The sequence below is a fragment of the Solanum pennellii genome, chromosome 3 (assembly GCF_001406875.1).
Source record: "Solanum pennellii chromosome 3, SPENNV200".
NCBI classification, from domain to species: domain Eukaryota; kingdom Viridiplantae; phylum Streptophyta; class Magnoliopsida; order Solanales; family Solanaceae; genus Solanum; species Solanum pennellii.
Window position 1 is genome coordinate 28,322,475 of NC_028639.1, and position 10,671 is coordinate 28,333,145.

Below are 10,671 nucleotides of genomic sequence, written 5' to 3' on the forward strand. Positions count from 1 at the left end.
AGTCAAATGAGAAGCAATGGACACAAAACCATCCACAAACATCCTATAGTATCCAGCTAAGCCCAAGAAACTTCTAATGTTGGTTGGAGTCAGTGGTCTAGGCAGATTTCTAACCGCCTCGATTTTCTTTGGATCAACCTCTTCATTCTCACTAGAAATGATATGACCAAGAAACGCCACCGATCGCAACCAAAACTCACACTTGTTATACTTGGAAAAATGTTGGTGTTCCTTCAAGACTTGTAACACCACTCTCAAATGACCCATATGATCACTCTTATTTTCCGAATACACCAAAATATTGTCTATGAAGACAATCACAAAAGAATAGTTTTGGAACACCCTATTCATTAGGTCCATAAAAGCCGCCGGGGCATTTGTTAATACAAATGACATAACTAGGAACTCATAGTGACCATACCTAGTTTGGAAAGCCGTTTTGGGGATATCTTCACCTCTCACCCTAAGTTGGTGATAACCCAACCTCAAATCAATCTTCAAAAAGTAACTTGCACCTTGGAGTTGATCAAATACATATTCAATCCTAGGGAGAGGATACTTGTTTTTATAGTGACTTTACACATCCTAAGGGACCCATCCTTCTTCTTCACAAACAACACCGGAGCACCCCATGGAGAAATACTGGGTCGAATGAAACCTTTGTCTAACAAGTCTTTGAATTGAGCCTTCAACTTTTTCAATTCTGCCGGAACCATCTGATAAGAAGAAATTGAAATGGGTTTCGTATCCGGTAATAAGTCAATACAGAAATCAATTTTTCATTTGGGAGGAATTCCGGGAAGATCATTAGGAAAGACCTCCGGAAATCCTCTCACTACGGGGACTAACTCAATAATCTTTGACTCTTACAATATGGTATAAATACCCATTAGAGATCATCTTACAAGCCTTTAGACAAGAAATTATACGACCTCTTGGAATATAATTTCTCCACTTCCACTCTAAGACGGGTTCTTTAGGAAAATTAAACTTGACAACTCTTGTTCTATAATCAATGGAAGCAAAACAAGCATGCAACCAATCCATTCCCAAAATGACATCAAAATCAACCATATCAAGTTCTACTAATTCAACATGGGTAATTCTATTGGGCAAGATTATAGGACAATTTCTATATACCCTTCTTGCAACCACCGAATCACCTACCGGGGTAGTTACCATAAAAGGTTTATTTAAGATATCGGGAAAAGTATAAAACTTTCTAGCTAACAATGAAGTAACAAACGACAAGGTAGCACCGGGATCAAGTAAAGCATAACATTTATAGAAAAGACTTGTAACATACCGGTCACCACATTGGGAGAACTCTCTTGTTCACCCCTAGAGAGGAGAGCATAAAAACGATTTTTTCTTGGAGCATCAACATTAGAACCACTTAGTTGAGCTTGCCCACTCATCTTGTCTTGCCCCTTCACATTCGGGCAATCTCTAACCTTGTGACCACTTTTTCCACACCCAAAACAATTGTCCGTCCCAACTAGGCATCACCTATATATTTTTAGCCACACTTTACACAAGTAGGCTCATTGCTTGGTAAACTAGTACATTTTCCCTTTTGAGACTCTATAATCAGGAGCCTTGGGAAATTTGGAAGGGACTTGATTGGAAAACCTCTTCTTGAATCTAGGCTTATCTTGAATTTCCAACCTTCTCTTTGAAGAACCACTTTCATAAGACTTGGGCCTTTTGGCCTCTCTATTCTTCCTCCTTAGTCTACTTTCTTCCACTTGTTGAGCATGAACCATCAAATGAGAGATATTTATATTATCATGAAGCATAGCTGAACGACATTCTTCTACCAAGTCATTGGACATTCCCGTGAGAAAGCGACTCATCTCATCCCTTGGCTTAGACACAAAGAATGGAGCATACTTAGAAAAATTAAGTAAGCTTCAATGAGTGATCAAGTCCACTCATACCTCCTTGACGAAGGTTGATGAATTCTTCCACCTTTGCTTCCCTCAACTCTTTAGGAAAGAACCTATCAAGGAAGTCCCTCTTGAAGATCTCCCATGTCACTGGACCACCTCTTAGCACCCTATTGTCCCTCCATTGAGTATACCAAGTTTGCACCACATCTTTGAGTTGATAGGAGGCCAACTCGTCCTTTTCACTCGGAGTCACACCCATAGTAAATAAGATCTTGTATACCTCATCAAGAAAATCTTAGGGGTCTTCACCCGCTTTTGACCCAAAGAACATAGGAGGGTTCATCCTAGTAAAGTCTCTCAAACGAGAAGCCATAGTGCTAGCATGTGGAGGCATACGAGGTCCAACTTCCTGATTCACTTGTGCCGTCATAACTTGGGACTTGAGAATTGGCGACATTAGCTTGAGAAGTCATGGCTTGGGCCAAATTGAGAAATTCAACCTTATCTCTCCATCCGTCATAGGTGGAGGAACAAGTGGAACTTGATCACCCATAGGAACTTTCTCAAGTGGAGGAACTTTATTGTCTTGTGGAGGATCTTGGTTGCCATGAGCTCCCGCATCAGCAATCCCTTCTTCAGTGCTTCTTGCCGTCAGCCCTTCTAGTAATCATACCTATAACCAAAATAAGAGGTTTAGGTGAAAAGAACACATAAACTAAGACTTTAGAGGCACGATATAGGAATACGAGAAGATGAGGATTTCCTACGTATCACATAGTCTCTAATTCATAAGTGTGGTGCGCTTCACAATAATGAATAAAAATCTACATAGACATGGTTTAGTGAGATAACCATCCTAAGGATATTCAACCTCATGCTATGATACCAAGTTTGTCACATTTGGGGAGCACCCCCTAGACGTAACCAGCGTCGTCGTCCTTGGACAGGACTAAGACAACCCTGTTAGCATTCATCATAACATATCATAGGTTAGAAATGCAAAAAAAATTAGAACTTTTCATATACATCTATATAGTGAGTTTTACATAGACCTCTCGCTTAAATATCATATGTACATAGGACGTTTACTTAGACTCCTCTCATAGGATTCTTACAAAGGCTTCTACTTTTAATCAACATACACAATATACAAAGATAGTCTAATAGGAAAGTGTTATATTTAAACCATCTAGAATGAGTAGAACATTCGGGCATAGCCCATACTTCATTACAACAAAAGCCTCATATAGGCTTATACAATAAAAGTCTTCAAATGAAAGAGAAGGAAACTAAATGTCTTTAGACTATGACAACATCAACTAGCTATATAGTGGCATCACCCTCGGAATGGTGAAGACTACCAAACTTGGAGAATGAGAATCCAAGTCTTCTTCAAATGTTTTTCTAGAAACTCAACAGCTGGAACCTATATAGATTGTAGAAACATAGAAATATGGGTTAGTACACCAATTGTACTAAGTATGGAAACATGCACATAAAACATTTGAAATCATGCTAAAGGGGATATTTGTTCAAAACCATGCAAAGTTTCTTTGAAAAGCCTTAGGCACAACCAAGAATCTATATAAGCCAATAATCACATATTCCTTAAGATAAGACCATATACAACACAAGACCAACATCATCAAGTAAAACCAAGTCAACATGTGTAATAGCATATTTGAGTACATAACCAAAACAACTCCAACATCATGTTATAACAACAAACATGCATAAGATTTCCTAACATTACATCATATGTGAGACCTTACTCATAATCACTATCAAGTCTACAAGTGCAATGACCAAGTAAAGACCCATAACCTCACTCAACCAAGTAAACGAAACAAAGGATCACAAGCAATGACTAACCTCACATAACATAGCATCAAGAGTAGTCATCATCATATTTAGCAATATAGACCAATAACATGTTCATAGGTGAAACTAACATCATATAGGATCATCAACATGTAAATTCAACATACGCATAACTTTTACTTTATAAGTACATAAGAACAACCTTCTAGGACTTCCCTCAAGGCCAAGTAGTGCAATGTATAGGTAGAGTCCCATATCCTTACCTAGACTAAGTCAAAACCCTTAAGTCACCCTAGTTAGTGTCCACTTTATTACTTCATTTTACTTTCGGGAACACTTGCATTAACCGACATAGACCACATGAGCTGATTGTGGAATCCGATGTCATGAAACCCTACACCGAAAGAAGGTGGTCTACTTGCCAAAGTAGTACCTAAGATGAACATAAAATCTAGGTGGATTCACAAGCTACTATTCCTATGGAGGAAACATAGTTCAAGAACTAGGAGACATGTTTGAGACCCTCTTATGCCTTTGGCATTATAATCTCTATCTCATGAGTACAATAGTAAACCTACCTTCCCTAATTGGGAAGGGACACTCCTCACTACTAGTTCACTCGGTGCTGAGCTAGAGTCCCTTTTGAAATGTCTTTAAGTTTTCCTTTAATAAATCATATCTTAGTTTAGGTTATAGGAGACTAACCCATTGTATTGTCATAGTCATTTTCTCATTAGGAATTGCAAAAGAACATCCTTTTATCAATATAACCCTCATATGTGAGATTAACACATTATCATCATCATGCCATAATAAGGCACATAGGTATTTCACAACCAACATTATATCATTACATCTTAATCATAATATGACAATTCACATTATCAATACATTTCAATTGAATCATCATACCAACACCTACTTAATCTAATCACAAGATATGCCTTATTTAAACTTCATCACCAAGTACAAGTCATCACAATTGAAGTAAAGGTTCAAGATCACAAAGTCTTACTAATTCTCCTTAAAAATCCATCATCCATGACCTTACCACCAACCAAACAATTTCATCCAACAATAGGTGTAATAACATCATACAATAGTAATTAATGCAATAACTAAGTCTATTGCATCAACATGAGTTCATAACCTACGATTAGGGAATTGGGGTCAATTCATCACCTCTTCCACATACTAGGTTTAGCATGAAGAACTACCATATTTGAAAAATAATACATCATAATATAACCATAATAATTATTAGAAATAAAGAAAAATACAATTTGAAAGATCAATTTTGGATTAGAAAGTAACCCATGTTCATATCATCTTTTGGAAATCAATTTGAAAGAACCCTTTGGGGAAAGGAATACCAAAGGTGAAAGTTTCCAAAACCTTTTTAATCCTTTAAGTTTGATGTATGAAAGTGAAGTTCTTGCTTCCCTAAAACCCTTTGATCTTGGTCTTCTATGGAGTTTTCGTTGGGGAGAGAAAAAGTAGAGAGAAGGTAGAGATATTTTAGTTTGGGAATTGTTGGTGTTGGGTTAGTTTAATTAGGCTTAGGTATTTATATAGGCCCTTCATTAACTTAATTAGACCTCCATTATATCTTAATTAACCTACTAACTAATTAAAAGAACCCACTTAAAATTGGACAACCCTTAACAGACTTGATCTACGAGACCCGATCTATGGTTCGTACGTCAGGCGATGACCCTTGCACCCATCGTCCTGCACAACCGTAGCTTGTGTGAAATACTGGTCATTTTGACCAGTTTGATTTTTGATAAGTGTGGGACTATGGAGAAATTGACTCCCTGTCACTCAAACGTCGCCCCGTAATTGGCTTCGTAGGTAGCCACTGCCAATACATCCTTTTGGGGTCAAATCCGAGGACCCTTAGGGTAGTCCTTCGGGAGTCTTACCCGGACACTTAGACCCTAAACATGCTCTAACACTGGTTTGACACCTTTCCACCAAATTTTATCATATTCTGACTCCTAAAACCCCATGAAATAGGCTAAGGCACACTAGCACTTATTTTACTAGTCTCCGGATGTCATGGATGTTTCCTGACGTCTTGACTCTAAAAATGCTTAAAGGGTTTATAAGCATTATTTTATGTATTATAACAGTGTTTTGATTCGTGGATACTCATGTGAGGCTCTAGATTAGGTTTTGGATTTTCGGAGTATCATATCTAGAGCCTATCATGAGTGTTATGAGTTAATAAGGTGTTAAAATGATAAATAAAAGCATTGCAAGTCAGTTTGTAGAGTTTGGGAGTCAAACATCAAAGAACGACCAAGATGTCCGGAAACTAGTCTAAGTTTAACTAGAATGTAGTAGAGATTTGTAGTGGAGTTTTAGGGTATGGTATGAGGGTAGAATTGAGTATCAATGGTTCCTACAGATAGACTGACATGTAAAGGTTCAAAACGTTCAAGTACTACTCCCCGAGGACCACCCTAAGGATCCCCAAAGAGGACCCAAATGTTCTCTAGGAAAGCTGCCGGACAACCCCTTTTTGAAGGCTGCTGCACGTCGCGCCGGTCAAATTTTGCCCTGCAATGCGGGGCCAACGTGAACCATTCTGTCTAAATCCAGAACCAAGATGTGGAGGTGTCCCCGCGACACGCAGTGACTGCCCATATTTGGTCGCGTCGTTTTTAAGTCAAATTAGACTTGGTTAAGAGGTCCAATAAGTGCAGGTTTATTTTGGGTACTTTGGGGATTATTTATTGATGATTATCGAGTCTTTTTAAACCCTAAAAAGTCACCAGTTAAGCTAATCCCTCAACTCAAAACAAAATCTCTCCATTCCTTCTCTCCAAACCCCCCATTGGTTAAACTTTGAAGCTCCAAGGATGAAGACCAAATTTTCCAAAATTTTCTCCATCAATTTCATTAGATTTCTTCAATTAAGGTATGGTATTTCATCCTTGATTCTTCTTCCATTCAAGTATCCAATTCCAAAGGCTTTTCAAAGATAATAAGAACATAAGAAAATCCTATTTTGGATTCTAAGCGTGGGTTCTTGCATGAAAAGTTTTAAAACAATGTTTTATGAAGAAACTGATGTAAATTGAATGTTTTGAGATCAAAAACACCATGAAACCATGAATTCCTTTAATTCCTATTTTTGGATCTAATGTGGGTGAATTGATCATGGCTTGATCTTATTGAATTCATGTGTAAATTATATTGGGCCATTGAATTGTGTATTGATTAATATAGAATTGTTTATGGCTGCCTTATAATGTTGATATCTATATTGATTATTGATGGATCATTGATTTGATTGAATTATTGGCTTATTCTTATGTATATCGTTGTGCGTAATATCTCTATTACGTGAATTTGTATTTGAAAGCCTAAAGGATGGTGATTATGGCTATGTTAAAGTGGTGAATTGACCTGATTACTTATTTTAGTATTGAATTGATATTGAATTATATTGATTGATATGGTCCACTTATGGTGGCAGTGCTTATATGTTATATATGTTATGAACATGTCCTTGTCGGTATTTTTATGTGAATTATAGTGTTATCATGATATGGTATATGTGAAAGTATAAGGTTAAGGTTCATGCGATTCCTATATGATCTTGCATGGGTATTATAATAATATGATTGAATGCATTGTCGCTTTAGTTGATGATATATGACGTGAAGGACTAAGGAGAGCCTTTGGAGGATGATGTAGTGTCTTGTGTGGTAGACTAGTTGTCCCTGCTTGGTACTTGAAAATTTATCTAAAGAATGGAAGTCTAGGATCAGTAGACCTAAGTTGGTGCCCTTCCTTGAATAATTAAATGAGGTATTCTAGAGCATGTATTGAACTGGTAGACAAAAACATGGTGCCCCTTCTTGATAAGTCTAGAACCCTAAGTGAATGTGAGACCTTGAACAATGTAAAGAAGGTTAATGATGACTTTTGGATCTGTAGGCTTAAGGTGTCACATTCGGGGAGCACCCCCTAGAAGTAACATGGTGTACTTGACCTCTCGGAGGTCTTATACAAGTCCATAGTTATCATTCATCTAATTGTCATAATAAATTTAGCGGAAAATTTAAAACTATTTATAGCACATCATATACAAGAAACATCACTTCCACATATATATAAAATATAAGTCATATTACATAGTTAGACTCTAAATCTCTTTTGCCATCTTAGACTCAACGTCATAAAATAGATTAGGGACACGACCCTTTAACATCATAACATAATATGTAAGATATTACAATACATTGAATATAAACATGACATACGAAATCCTTGGAACATAAGGATTCCTTTCCTTGAGCTTGGGAATCACATATCAAGCTCTTCACCACATTGACATCCTTTAAGCATCCATAACCTAAACTTTGTGTAAAAAGGTAGAAAAGAATGATGTTAGTACGATAATGCTGTAAGTATTACAACCATGCAAAAACATGCATTTAAAAGGGACATTTTACTTGAAACCATGCAACATGCCTTTTTATGGAGATCTCATAAAACTTTGTAAGACCCCAAAAAATGACCTAGGTGAAGCTAGAGCCCAACATAATTTTCGTGATGGTCTAAAGTTCTAAAATGTTTTATAATGTGGGTTTTAGGTAGTGTCTAAGAGTTTAGGTGCATTGGAAGTCAAACATCAAGGGACGACCAAGACGTTCGACGATTAAGTGACCTATGTGCCTCATATGTGGTTTTATGTGCTTAGGTTTTATTAATGATGTAATAAGGTTATTATAAGAGTTATTATAGTTTATATAGTCAGTGTGTTGAGTTTCTTGAAGTTTGGAGGTCAAACGTCCAAGAACGTCCGTGAAGTTCGAAAGGTTTGCCTTGAAATGACCTTGTGTGTCTATGCATGTTTTCCAAGTTTTACGTGTTCGTTTTGGATGAAACTCATGTGGTAGGTCTTAAACTCGTATATAATCATATTTGGGTTGGAAACATCCGGTTACGACTCCACATAGGACCCACAAAGGGGCCATAAAGGAGGACCCTAATTTGGAGCTCAACATTGCCAAGCAGTACCAATCGACGACCCAAACGACGGCCTGTCGACCAGGCAACGGTCCGTCGATGGGTGGCGTGATGGAGCCTGAAATATTTAAGGTTTAGGAACAGTAGGATCAACCCACGATACCCCATCGACGTCTCACCCACGGATCATCGATGGTGGGGCGTCGATGGTGCTGTAAACTGCCTGCCAGTTTTCTGTTAAGGCTTTGGGTTTTTGGGAAATTCACCCCAAGTCATATAAAATGTGAGGACGGTTGTTTGAGTATTTATGGGTATTTTAAGAGTATATAAGTCATTAAACTCTAATTATAATCCTAACACCTAAATAAAAACACATTCCCTCCCAAAGTTTCTTCAAAAACCTCCGTGAGAGTTCAAGGTGAAGATGGAGCTTGAAGATGGTTCTTCAATGGAGTTTATTGTTCAATTTTTATTGGGTTCTGCTAATTAGGTAATATAGTTCTTCATCTAAGGCTCTCTATTACCTTAGATCCAATTTAAAAAATGATTTTCAAAGATTTTAAAAAGATGAAAAGTCCAATTTCTACTCTAAGTCTTGGGTTCTAGCATGAATCATTTTGAAACACTAATATATGATAATATTTATGTTTAATTGATATTTTTAAATGAAATTCTCCATGAACGCTTGACCTTCACAAAAATCTCTCAATTTGACTAAAATATGGGTTATGTGATCATGCTTTGATATTGATGAATTCATGTGTAGATTGTTATGGGCTTTTGATTCATGTGTGGATTAGGATTAATTGGTTTATAGGCTGTTTCAGTTTGATCAATCGAGTATTGTATAATCTTAGATCTTTTGACTATCAAGCCTATTGAATTGATATTGACTTGATGCTTATGAATTTTAATGTAGTTTTCTATGGGCTATTGAATAAAGTAAGGATTGTATTCAATTAATGTGTAATTGGTATTAGATTGATAAATCTATATTGAGTTGACTTAGATTCACTGAGTATTATGGTTTATGTATTGAATTAATGTTCATGGCCATGGGTAAGGGCCTTATGGTATCGAATTGTATGAATTAGCTTTGAAATCAAAGTGGTAAGATGGAGTGGGGGGTATGCTGCCATAATTCCTTTTATTTTATGTTAATTAGACTTCAATTATGTTGTGATTGGTATGGTCAACTTATGGTGGTGGTGATATGTGAATTGATGTGGCCTTGTCGGCGTTACTTTATGCAATATGATGATCATGGCCTTGCCGGCACTACTTGGAGTATTCTGATGATTTGTGTAGTTGATTTATGTGAAGTATGAGCATATCTATCTATATATGAAGTAATGTGAAAGTATGTGTTCTTTCTATGTATGTTAGGAAATCATGTAGACTATGACTATGTGCTTGTATGTGTAGTCTTAGGGTTGATGCATGATTGTTCCTACTTGAATATATGAGTCTATAATAGTTATATTGATGATGATATGATAGTGTATAGGATGAATTCAATATGATAATGGTTATTCCTAAGTGACTTAAGAATGACATGTAATATGTATTAAAGTGAAGTATGTGGTGTCTTGTCTTGGTTGACTTGTGTCCTTTGCTTGATGTATGTATGAAAGTGATATGTGATGTCTTGAATCAGGATGCTAAAGCCTCTTAGTATTGAATGTATGAAAGATATGTGACCTTGAATGATTTTAAGAGGTTCTTTATGTGAAACCTTGAACCTAGTGGTAAGGTTATGAATGTTGAAGTCGAAAGTCGTAATTGTATCCTTCAAGTAAAGGAATGATGGACTTAAGGTTGATTTGCTGGAACGACATTAAATCAAACCTTAGGAAAGTAATCATGAGATTCTTGTCGCCATTGGAAGGTAGGCCTAGAGGACTTCTTTGGTAGGGTAAATGTGATTGGGTTATGAACTAGATATGGAACCCAATTGTATGAACCTTTAATG